The sequence below is a fragment of the Lonchura striata genome, chromosome 5 (assembly GCF_046129695.1).
Source record: "Lonchura striata isolate bLonStr1 chromosome 5, bLonStr1.mat, whole genome shotgun sequence".
Lineage (NCBI taxonomy): Eukaryota > Metazoa > Chordata > Aves > Passeriformes > Estrildidae > Lonchura > Lonchura striata.
The window spans coordinates 165,795-178,923 of record NC_134607.1 but is presented as its reverse complement, the minus strand read 5'-3'; the positions used below and the strand labels follow the sequence as shown (position 1 = coordinate 178,923).

The 13,129-nt window shown below is 39.4% G+C and overlaps 1 long non-coding RNA gene across 4 annotated transcripts in view; it reads right to left on the bottom strand.

The window, feature by feature from the left end:
* Positions 1-13,129, bottom strand: part of LOC110475224 (uncharacterized) — an 83,291-nt gene that overhangs the window by 22,220 nt on the left and 47,942 nt on the right. For 2 of the 4 annotated variants that reach the window (XR_004147679.2, XR_002466226.2), the window contains exons 4-5: positions 3,617-3,707; positions 516-1,039 (exon numbers count right to left, since the gene is read on the bottom strand). This is a non-coding gene — a long non-coding RNA (uncharacterized LOC110475224). Of the gene's footprint in view, positions 1-515; positions 1,040-3,616; positions 3,708-13,129 lie in introns of those variants that run through there. The other 2 variants (XR_004147677.1, XR_004147680.1) reach the window with 1 other exon arrangement.

Below are 13,129 nucleotides of genomic sequence, written 5' to 3'. Positions count from 1 at the left end.
TTAAAGAAAAAAAAGGCAAGAGTAATCAGAACACAAACATTCAATTTTGGGGGAATGAAATATTTTGGTTTATTCAAGGTTTTGGCATAATAAGTTTTTGGTTTCATTCTGCCAAAGAAAACTTCAGAAAATTCTGACTTAAGACATTTTTTCCTGTTTTTTCGGTTTGGCTTCTGAATTTAAAAAAAAATCCCAAACCAGTATTTGTCTGGATGTATTAGAGTCATTGAATGAAACCATGCCAAGGTAACATCATTTGAAAGTAGCCAAAATTAAGATGCTAAAGCATCAGATTAATCCAAAGCAGCTGTGTGCTGTCTTGGGCTCACTGACTGCTGAAGGAAATACAAAAGGAACGATGCAATGCTACTCGTGATGGATTCTGGAATAGGAGTAAATGTTTGGAGCTCAAAGCTGGTGGAAGATGTCTCCCTCTGTCCTTTGCTTTTTCTCCCTAGGCTTCTGGCTAAACATGAAGCGATACGTGGAATAAATAAATAGACTCCACAACTCGATGTAGTTATGAAGTGGGTATGTATGACAGCGCCCGGCACAAGTGAGATAGCTCTCCAAAATCTTGTGCCCCGAGCTGAAGTTTGTCCCACAATTTTATTCACAAAGGTGTTTTATATGCAATACATTACACAACTTTTCTATGCATATTCAAGCCCTGGCCCCGCCTGTCTTCACCTTTCATGCTGAATAGGTCCACGCCCTTCTGGGCATGCGTGGTTTTCTGTGGTGGTCTTTTTGGGAATCTCTGATGGTCTTCTGAGGCTGAAACCATAGTCTTCCTCTGCATTGAACTTTTGAACTCTTCTCCTCTGCGCATGCGCTTTTGGTCCTCTGCTATCTTATCTGGATAAGTCCATCATCCTTGACATATTTGGAGACAGAGGGGCCTCCTTATCTGAGTTCTTTGCATTCCTGGTCTTCTCTGGTATTTGTCTTTTTCCAAGAAGCTTTAAAGATTTTTTTTTTCTTCTTTCCTATGCCTTCTGTGCCATGGCAGAGGTTTCTTAAAATTCAACACATGATTCTACAAACATGATACATTCATTTTTGATACATTCATTTTTATACATTCATTTTGTTAGCTCAAGTGATCTCTGGAAAATCTCTTATTTCAAACACACCAGTGATATACTGCTGCTGAGGCAGACAGGTGCTGTCTAAAACTTTTTTAAAAATGGACTTCACTGACAAACAGTGGCTGCCTTTTACTAGCACAGGTATTGTCTTGGCATTCAGAGGTTATTTATTGGTGCTGTGCTGTAACATTCTTAATTTCAAAAGGCATAAGCCAATTTAGCTGTAAAATCCTTTAAATTTTTGTGTTCTCTCACTTGCAATGCTGAATGTCCTTTGGTAGGCAAGATGTGATGGCTCATGAGACAGGTACAGCCTCCTGCTGCTCTGTGCTCCCATTCCTGCAACTCCTGTGGCCATTCCTGCCACCACTGAGGCCACCACTTCGATCACTGAACTGCTGCCAGCATCAGGAAAAGCAGCGCGTTTCAATTCCTTCCATGTCTATTTGGCAAAACTAAATTTTTAGAGCTCATTTCTCAGTGGAAAAAAAAAAAACATATTGTCTTCACCAGGAAATGTATGGAGACAGAGCAGAGATAAGGAATAACTAATGGGAGCTAGCAGAACAGTAAGTGCAGGAGGAGTCCTCACAGCACTCAGCTTCCAGCATCAGCAGCAGTCCCTACATCTTAATGATAGTCTGTGTCTGGGGCTTGGGGGATTGAGGGCAGCATTTGCTGTCAGGTAAAGAGTTGCTTCATGTCCCTTTCACACTTTTTGCTATGGCTCCATCACAGAATGCCTCTATCAATAAAAGAGACCCCTTTTGGCTAGTACCCCCTCTAACCTACTGGCTGTTTCATGAGAAAACAAGTAAGACACAGTGTGTTCTGCAGCCAAAACAGAAATAGTCTTTCTGACAGAACAGTAAACAAGAGAATTTGTTTGTAATGACAAAGAAAAGGCAGGAAGCAATGCACTTTGATATGCATGCAAGACCTTAAGAGTATAATTTTTGTACTGTCATGAAAACTGTAAGTAGAATAATGGAATAAGGAGTGATATTGTCAGTGGTTATTAGCACATTTGACAGAACACATGACAGCCAAGAACCTTGACAATGATATAAAAACTTGCTTAAGACCATGTAGGAGGAGATAGAGTGATTTAGAGCAACACTTAATAGTCCGGTGAACCTCAAATTACTATGTTACAGTTTGGACTAGAAAAGTCCAAAGATATAGCAAGGAGAAAGAGAACTTAAGAGGGAAACATTTGCTTTTTTATATTTAGCATGGTGGCAGAGTAACTTCCAAATATATAATGGTACAATTTATGTTTAGTCATATTTTATAGAACTTCTCAATGTGATATATATAGTAAGGCAGTAATAAAGCAGAAATACCACTGCCAAAAGGCAAAGGCACTGCAGCCATTGGCCCAAATAAGTTGATAAATAAAGATTTTACACAAAACTAGGTAATGTGTAGGCACTGGCATCCTCACACCTAATCCCACAGTGCTGTGAGCAGTTCCCAAAATAAAAAGTTCAGATTCAGAAACATGATATTGTGTCAAGTTACTATTCAGCACGTGGCACAAACAACAGGTGAGGGTTTCACTTCATGTATTTCAGGTTTATAGTTAAAGCACAAGTCAAAACTCTACAGTCAAAGCTGTATTTCAGATTCACCCTCTGTGGTCTGGTACCCTCAGCAGCTGCTTCTCAACAAACCCTAAATAAGGAATATAAAACTATTTTTATATCTACTGAACTCCTCTCTTTTGAATCTGTGGAGTCACAGTCAATATCCATGATGTGGTACTGAAAGAGAAAGACAACTGCACTTGTTCAGAGAACGCAATAGCCGAATATCCCTTTTTCAAAGACACTTGTATTCTTTGGTAATTAACGCAGACTAAAGTCTTAAAAACCTTATCGCCAGAACTAGCATCAATTCCCAATGTTATCATGAGTGAGACAGAAGGAGAACCAAGTCCGGAGACCCTCTCTTTAGACAGCAGGCTTGTCAAGCCTAAATTACTTCTGCATCCTTCTGTCTGCAAGCAGTTTTATGTCTGCCAGGTTTTGTCCACAGTATTTGCTCCACGGAGCTTACAGGATGCCACTACAAGGGCAGTGATGCTGTCTGTGCATCACTTCACCCCAGGGACTTGCCTCGTCACCTGGTTGCATGCTGTGTGGAGCCCCAGTGTTACAGCAATGGGCTGCATTTAAACTTCTTTACAGAAGACTTGAAAATAATTATTAAGGTGGTTTATATTCCCATTCATGCTACTGGTTACTTGTATCAGGCAGACCAGACTTCTGAAGACTGCATCCTATAAAAGTAGATGAAACTTGCAGGCTTGGGGTTGCACTGCTGGAGCTAGAGGGACAAGGCTGTGCCAGGTACAGAACAGATGCTGCCCAAGCCAAGAATTCAAATTGCTATCTCTGGTACTAAGATTGCATTTTAAGCTTTTATGGTCCGTGAAAAGCATCTTCCCCATTGTAGAGCCAAGGTAAAAATGTACTTCCAAACGTGACAAAAAAAAATGTCTAAGATAAATTATGCATTACCTTTCTATGCGAAGTCTTTCAGGTGACAGAGAAGCAGATGGTTTTTGAGTCATGTGTACATGTTTCTCAGCAGAGCTTCCTATGAATGTTTCTAGGCACAAAGAACAGTGAAAAGATCAGATAAAATCCTTTCAAAGAGGAAGAGGAAGAGATGCCATTCTAGTGACAACTTAAAATACATTAATCAAATACTGGAAAAGTTGTTCCAGCTTATATTTAAAGGTGAGTAGAAGTTTCCTGGATTGAGACACAAACGAATATTGTGTCTTTTCTTTTTAGGTGATCTTAAACAGGATGTCACAGGGGGTCCCTGAGAATATGCTCACAGAGCGACAGCAAAGGCCTTGAAAATACATGCAGAGGATGATTTCAGAGGGAAAAGCACCAATATGAATCAGCGAGATTGGTCAGTGCAGGATTACAACCTGAGAGCTGGGCAGGGTTTGCTTCAGGGTGCAACAAAGAAGTTGTAAAAAAAGGGGAATAAAGAACTTATATTGAACAGATATAAAACATTTCGTATATAGAGAAAAAAATGAAAGAATAAAAAAAAAAAGGAGGAATAGGAAAAAAAACCCCTCTGCAGGACAGTGATTGCAGGAAGAGGAGGGTGAGAGGGTGTGCCCTGCACTGTGCCATCCCCTCCCTCCAGTAGTATTGTGCCTAGTCAATACTTATCCACAGCAGGTCCTCTCTCCCCTTCTGTTGAGAGGGAATGCTGCTGTACTGAAACTATCCATCAAATGTTATCTTTTTGTTCATGGGTTAAATAAACCAGGATTATAAAGAGCTGTGCACACATGCATGTGTGGGTTTTCTGCTCTAGCTTTCCAAAGCAAAGTGGTAAAGACCACAGCACCTGGTTAGATTAAATGTGGACCAAATAAATTTTTAAAAATTAATTAAAAATATAGAATTTTCAAATAATTAAAAAGCTAAAAAACCTCTAAGTATTTAAAGGTTTATAAATGCTATAAAGCTTCAGATAATGAATAAATAATTCATTACAAATAATTCTTAAAGGTGCATTTCCTTGCTCAAGGAATTCCTGAAATGAAGCTTGGCAAATGCAAAGAACCCATGAAAAAAAAAAAAAAGAAAAAAAAAAAAAAAAGAGAGGGATTCATTCCAGAAAGTACTGAACTTAACAAGTTTCTACCTTAACATGAGAAGAGAATTATTATTCTGTCACTCCGTCTGAATGATACCAAGATTCAGACACCAGGCACGGCACCAGAGCGCGAAGCTTTGCTGTACCCAGAGCAGCTCCTTGCTGCACCTGTTTGCAATCGATTGCCTCATTATCATTCACTCAGCAGGAGGGAACAGCTAAATTCACATCCAGAGAAAACTGAAAATTCCTTGGCTGTATAAATGTCTCTTTCTTGTGCAGCCCTGCACACACCCTGAGTGCTGGGAGCTTTGTTGTCTGTGTGCTGCATGGTAAAGAATTGCACCACAGAAGTCTCCAAGCTGGGGGGATGGCAACTGGACATGATAGAGCACAAAAATGAGAAGCTGTGCCCATATGATGTGTTGGTATTTTTTTTTTTCCCAAGGCTTTTTTTCTCCCTAAGATGGATACAACTGAACAAGAGCAAGGATAGAATAATATATGGAGAGGAAGGAAGCAGGAAAAATCAATACATTTTTTCACAAGTTTCCATAAATCACAGTAAACCACCATCACTATTTTCATCCCTGCAGCCAGGTGGGCTCTGTGCTGCAGTGCAGAGATCCAGAGTTTGGACTTCACACCATGGCTTTCTGCTTCCTGGGCTGGCAAGGGTGAGAGACCCAGTCTTGCTGGGCATGCAAGGTCAGACTGGAGGGGGCTTGGAGGAACCTGGTCTAGCTGGAGATATCCCTGCTCACTGCAGAGGGTTGGATGAAATTATCCTTAAATGTCTCTTCCACTCCAACTGCCCTATGAGTTTATGACTCAGAGCTGCCAGGAGGGTTCCAGGCACCGCTCCAGGCACTCCCCAAATTGACCTGGGGTGTAGCTTTTAGGGGTAGACTCCTAAACCTTTGGAAATACAGTTTTTACAACTCAAGCATCATAACACTGAAAACTGCTGTAGAGTTTTGTTTCATTTCATTGGTACTTATGTTCCCCCTCAAATATTTGCAGCGCCTTATCTCTGCTTGGATTTAGTTCTGTTTTTTTTTTTTTCCTGTACACTGCTGAAAGTTAAATTTAATTGCATATAGGAAGAGCTCAGTAAATAGTTAAATATATTTATTCTTAAGAGCCACATGTAAGAATCACACATGCAGAAACTGGTAATTTTCACATGGAAATAGCTGACCAACCACGAGTCCCAAAATAGCAAATACCTACTGAAACAATTGTACCAGTGGAATATGTTTGCATAAATTATTCACAGAATAATTCTGAATATTGAATGTGTGGAATGTTAAGGCAGTCTGGTAAAGTCTGCACAGCTGCATTTTTCTTTTTTGTGCAGATTTTTATCACGTCATGATAAGATCAGTCCTGTGGTCTGCTCATTTCTCTCTCTCCTCACAGTCTTGCAGACAAAAGGTGTAACTGCATGGCCCTGTCCTACAGCATCCCTTGTAAATCAGTCTGACCAACTCTGAACATGAAGAGCACCAAGGTTAATAGGAACAAAGTGGTTAAATCAGGATTTCTTCATTAGGACAACTGCCTGTTATTAGGAGATTCTATTTTTTTGATGCTGAAAATTCTTACAAAAAATGAACTCTGAGAATTGACTTGTTTTATTTGCTCTCTTTGGACTGTGCTATCGTTTTGGGTGCCTGGATCCTATGCTGACCAGTCTGTATCAATCTGTCACTTGCCCAAAAACTGCTCACATCTGTAAGGTGAGATAAAGTACCACAGGTCCTTTAAGAGGCAGTTTGACACCATTAGTTATTTCCTATGATTGATTCAGCACAATGCAAAGGAACAATTTCAGTTCTTTTCTAGACTGAAAGTACACAAGAAAAATAAATATTCCTTTCTTAAAATTCATGGAAGATGAAGTTGAAGAACCTCTTGGCTCACTGTGACCAGGAATTTAATTTTATTCTGACAAGTCCATTGATTTAAGTCAATGCATCTTGGGTAGAAGAGGCATGAATCAACCTCTAAAAAAATCCAAAATACATAGGGAGAAAAAATAATCTTATACTACTTTTCCTTTACTGATTCTCCAGCAGCAAGTAAAGAATAGTAAGTGTTCTAAACACTGTTGTAAATTTTCATATTAATGGTGTTCCCTGAAGTACTTGCATACCATGAAATGAAAAGAAACAATGCAGGTTTGTGCCAAGAAATTAACATCTGACAGGTAGAAGATGACAACCACAGAAGGAAAAGGTGGCAAAAAGCAGAGGTCAAATGAATAAAGGAACCAACACATTCTGAGGTGTTTGAGAGGCAGAAACTCTCTATCAGTTAAGTTCCAAGATTAGCTTATGGCCACATGCAATCCTTATTTTCACCTCTGAACTCTGTCCAGTATCTCAGAATACCTCTTCATGGAACAATATCAGGCCACATAGAATGACCCTGAATGAACTTGCTCAAAGAACTAAAGTAACTAAACCCCTTCTGAGAAGTGTATTAAGAACATCACTTGATCCTGGCTAGTCTGTGTCTAGTCCTGAGAGGATGGTTGAATATAAATCTCTCAAGCTCTAGTGAAAATGTAGTCTTGGCTTCTTGTGTGCCATCTGCAACGTACAGTATTTTTTCATCTAGACAAATTCTTAATTGCCGTGACAAATGCTGAATTTTTCTATTGTATGGCTCATTTATGGACCTAGTGATGAAGATATTATTTCAATTATCATGGGAAAAGAAATATAAATAAGAATAAAATCCCTTAAGGAGTTGGTTGGTGGATTCACAGAAGTCAATAATAAAATTTACCACTGATCAGAACATTACGAGCCAAAAATATCCTTTCAAACAAGATGGAAAGGTCAAATTAGCATCTGGAACTAAGTAGCTCTACCTGAAGTAAATTTATGACTTCTGTAGCTATTAGGTATAAGAACTTCAAAACTGTCAGTACATTTATCAAGTATATGAATCATTCCATCTCCGTTTTTCAGGTACAAATTCAAAGGCCCCACAAAAATGTCAAGGTACTTAGCATCTAACCTTAACCAATTTCCATGGAAAATAAATGGGCATCATACCTTGAAGAATCTGACTCAAAATTATTTCCCTCAGGTCTTATAAGTAATCAGCTGCAGAAGAGAAAACTGAATCAAATTTTCCAAGTTCAAGGCTGGCAACCTAATCTCTGGATGGATTCCCTCTCCTGTGTGTTAAAACAGCAGCCTGGAAAAGAAGCCACGTTCTGCCCCTTGGTTGAGTCTTTGGCCTTGTCACAACACAAAAGATCCATGGGACTTCTTGGGGCAAGCTATGAGAAAAGGATAGGCTATAGATACATATTTCTATATGGAGTAAATATTTATTGTAGGATCTTATTGCTCAGAGTCACTGGCATGGGTATTCACTGCTACAAGAAATATCACTAATTCACCTTGGGTGTTCGGTTTGGTTTTGGTGTTTTTGTTTGGAGTCTTTTTCTCCTTACAAGTGTTAGGGATCTCAGTGTTAGCATGGCCCTGCCATAAGCCACAGTGGTGACTCCTCAAGGTGAGGCAGAGCAAGTCTCCCACACTGGGAGCACTGCATAGCAGCAGTCCCACATGCTTTGCCCTATTACTGCTGAGGAAACCTGCTGAGTACCCCACGGGAGAAGGGGCTGCATCAAAGCAGCAGCCTTCTTGATCAGACAAGACCTGCAAACTCAGGGGCAGATTTATCAGAGCCTTTCTGGCATATCTGTGTTCTCAGAACTTCATGCTTTCCTCTCCAAGGGCCCCAGAAGAATTTTGTTCTAACCCACAACCAAGACATGAGCAGGAAAACACATTTCAAGGTGACTGTTGAAATGTTTTCTACACTTTCTGCCCCACTCTGCAGACTTACTTGGGAGAGTGATATAAAGCACAGAGACAGGAAGGGCTCCTGTAATCCCTGGGATTTACATGTAAAAATCCAATCCTTGTCAGCTCTGCCTTCTTCCTCTCTAAAGAAAATGTATGAGCCTGGATTTGTGGGCTCTAGGAGTAAATTCTTTAAATTAGTAAAGCCTGATTATTTAATGTGGGAAAGAAATCTGTTCCTCGGTGAGTTCAGGACTATTGAATAAATTCCATAGTCAAACACAATCCTTAATCCTTAATTTCCTGTTTCTCAGCACAACAGCAAGATTAAATTCTAACTGGTTTATTTTCTACTTAATTTATTTCACAAAGTTAGAAAGATTGTTTGACAATGAGTTCAGAAATTACTTAAACAAAAGCTCAATCCCACAACCACCAAAATCAAAATTTTCAATGAGTTTTAGATCACTTGCTGCATGACACAATTTTTTTACAAATATCTAAGCACATTTTGTTGTACAGGAAGAGTCTAGAAAAGCTCCCATCTCCCTCTACAATTGCTGCCTTAAGTTCACCCATTGTTTCTTAAAAAAATTCAAAAGATGTTTTATTTGGAAGTTATTTTATCAGCATGTTTGGTACAAAGTATGCTTCTCCTATCTCTCTGTTTCAATTACTACCAGTATTATCATTAATAAATCACAATTAGTTGCTATGGAGATAATTAAGTCTGCAAATAAAATATTGTGACTGAGCTTCTGAAGCAAATAAACAGTAAGTACCAGGAACAGATTAATGCTAAACTAACAATGAGTTTATTTCCATGAAGACTGTGTAATCAGAAAAAAAAAAAAAAAAAAAAAACCAAAATACACACAGAAAAAAACCCAACACTGAAACAACTAAATCACTCTCTATATTCAGTGCTTTCTGATAGTCTCTGGGAGACACTGTGTTTGCTAGAATGTTGTACTTAAATCTGAATATTTATTAAATCACATGATAGGTTTCTCAAGGGCAGGATAATAATGCATTGCCACACCACATGGCTGACGGCCACACCAGTCAGAAACAAGCACTAACATTGTATACCAGTTTATTTAAAATAGGCTTGCACAGTTGGAGGCAAACTTTATAGCATTGATGCAAATGTGATTTTCAGCACGTGAAAAAAGCTTTTTACCTTGAGCCGTGAATATGACTGTACCAAGCTAGCAAGAGTACTTTGCTTTGAGTAAATTTGGGGTTTCTTTATGATGAAGAAAGTCTGCTAGCAGAAATTGTTTATCATCTAAGAAGAAGAAGAAGATAAGGGTTTTGGTCATGGCTACGTGAAACTAAGTATTTCTGAAAGTGATGCGGCAGATGGGAGGCAAACTCTTGGGAAAAGATTGAAATCAGCATTTTGATTAAACAACATTTAAATGAAGCCACAGAATAAATTAGGTGTAAACATTATATCCAGAAAGGATCCCAGACAACAAATTTGGTTAAACATTTTTTCCTACACAGAGAAATTCCTCTAAGTTCATTAAAGTATTCGTGGATAAAAGAAGAGTTTTCTTCTTAGTTCTGACTCTAAATTCATTGTAATTACATCACCAACATTTGCGCTATGTAAACAAATTCTCATTTACATCTGCTTTCATCTTTACTTCTGTTAAATGTGATTTACAAGAGAGCTAGAAAGCAACCAGGCTTGGGTGTAGTAAGCCTTAAAACTCTATGCTGGCTGTATGTAATGCCATTCCCAGGTTCTCCAAAAGGAAAAGCTGTGCTCTCCCAAAAATCAGAGGGGTCAGGGCTGGTGCCAGCCAGTCATGGTGTTTGCACAACAGAAATGTCCTTCCCCAGCAGCAGGACACTGGTGAGGACTGCCAGCACCCTGAGCTTCAGAGTGAGTTTGTGACAGTGGCCCCTCTTCCCCACAAAGTTTAGGGAAAAAAGCTTAGGGAAATACTCATCCACTCATCTACATCAACACTCTCTACAAAACCATCTGTCATTCCCTTCCCTTCTTTCCCAAATTTCATAATAGCTGTAAATGGAATAAAGTACAATCTCTCTCTGTCAGTTGGTTATGGTTAGAGTCTCATTTGCTCAATTCCTGACCTGCTAATTAAATTGTCTTCTCAGCACTTCATGAAAACAGAAGTAGTTTTACAGTAATAAAGTCAACAGCTGAGAAAGAAAACTGCCAAGAAAATCAGAGATTTTGAAGCCCAGGGTAATAGTAAAGACCTTTACAGGCAAAGCATTGAAGAGATTTCTGTGGAAAGAGTATTATCTTTCTCCATAGTCTGATTCATCACTTCAAGCTTGAGACTGTTTTGACTTTACAGTTAATGTGCATGACATGAGAATGTCATAGCCCTGATTTTCCAATTTCAGCTAAACTTAGGGTCTCCTGATTTGCTTGCAGGACAAAAGGAATGCAAAAATACTCCAAAAGATGAAATTCCTTCTCCTTCAACCCTGCCATCTAGCCTTGCTTAGCAAGTTGTGCTTTTCACTAAGCTTTTCTTTCACCAGTGGTTTTCAAACCATACATCCAAGAGCAGGTTAGGTGGGTGTTGGACATCATCTCTTTAGAGCCTCCAGCATCCTAATTACCCATCCCATTACCAGTATTTAATGGCTGCAAAATCTCATTGAAAACGGAGCATTCTTCGGTACAGCAGCAAGCCAGATTTTACATAGATTCAGCTGGAAAACCCCTGAAGAATAACTGCTGAGACTTCTAGAAGCCTATCTGAAGCACAGGAAACCACATCAATGAACAAGAAAGACTCTACCATGCTCTAACACAGGCAAGACGTAGCCATAGCTTACAACCAGTCAGTCTAAAGATACAACCTTGAGGCTTGAAGCTGAGGAAGAAATTTCTACATTTAAGTGAAACAGTGTGAACATTTGTTTTCTACTCCAAGGGTGCAAGAGTACCACCTGATGGTGTGATCCAATCTGAATTGTCATCTCATCTGAATTTAGCTGCCTAAAAGCAAAACTTTAACTTATTTCTAAGTCTCTCCCCTGGTGTCTGCACACAGAGAGAAACATTTTGGGGGAGTGATTCAATCCATCTGTTTGGAACACCTAGAAATGATACCTTAATTTTTGGTAGCTAGAGGTGGGTCTGGATCAATGGAAAATCTTCATCAGGTTGAGTCATAAACTATTTGTAGTTTATATAGGACAGTACACACAACTGTCAGTCCCCAGTGTCACTGACAGGTTTTAGTCACCCTGGCCATCTTTTTGTCTTCTCTGGCACATATGGCCATTGTGGTTTAGCTGTGAGCCCTCAAGGTTGAGATCAATAACCAGTTACCAAGCTGCATTAGCAAGACTTGACCCAGCAACTTAAATAATTTTATCCTCCTTCTCTTCTATTTGGCACTCATTAGACCACAAATGGAGCATCATGTCCAGTTTTGGCATTTCCAGCAGAAGACAGACATTGTCAAACTGGAATGAGACCAGGAGAAAGCCAGTAACATGGGAGCACTGGAGCTGGCTCACACAGGTCTAACAAGTGAGACACTGGGCTTGTTCAGCCATAAGAGGAGGAAAACAGGGATCTCAAGGGAGATCTTATGGCTGTCTTCAACTAACTGATGGTAGTTTGCAGAGCAGGCATAGAAACCTGTTTGTATGTACACAGCAAAAGTGGCAAAACAGTGCTACAGGCAACAGACACAAGTTGTAACAAGAGAAATTTCAGCTGGATGTTAACAAACACTTTTCCCCACCACCTGTTGGTAGAGTTACTCAGAGAAGCTGCGAAGTCAATGTCTTTGAGCTTAGGACTTAACAGGACAAGACCATGGCAAGCTGACCCAGCACATCAAGCCATTAGCAGGAGGTAGAGCTGGATGAAACCAGAAGGTTCCTTCCACAAGTCTCTGTGCAACTCAGGGTTCACTCAGCTTCCACTAAGTCCAATTCAGACCTCTACCAGCCTCAGTGTGGGTTTTCTATCCATTCTATGTCACTACCACTGGAAAATGAGGATAAAATCTACGCTTGAAATGGAAAATGAGTTTGATACATATATTATAAAAATATTCAGAAAAGATGAAACATGTTACTTAAAAATTTCCCAATCAAAACTTTTTTTGTTAGCCCAATTCTAGATATGTTGAAACCCTTGACTTTTCTCATCCCCATTAGTATATGCATTTGTGGAAGTAAAATTATTAACTTTTAAGATTGAGTGCCCAGATTCTCCAACACATGCAAATAAGAAGTGAAAATTGAAGTGCTCAAACTTTTGTTGTTTGTAAGGGCTTTTATATCTCACTAATATAGGAAATGAACAAAACTCAAAGGTGCAAAAAACTACTGGTCACCCATAGTGATAAGTCTGAAAGAAGGTAGAGAACTTAAAGGCAGCTTTCCTCTCTACAGCAGTTCCCAGCAAAGGCAGTCAGAAGAGGGGAGGAAATCAGATACAATCTATTTTGCATTCAAAAAAGGCATAAAGCAGAATTACTGAACAAGTGGGGAGAGAGAGAGGGAAGTGAAAAAGCTGGACAGTGTTCAAGGCAGTAATGGCTGTGAATGCTAATG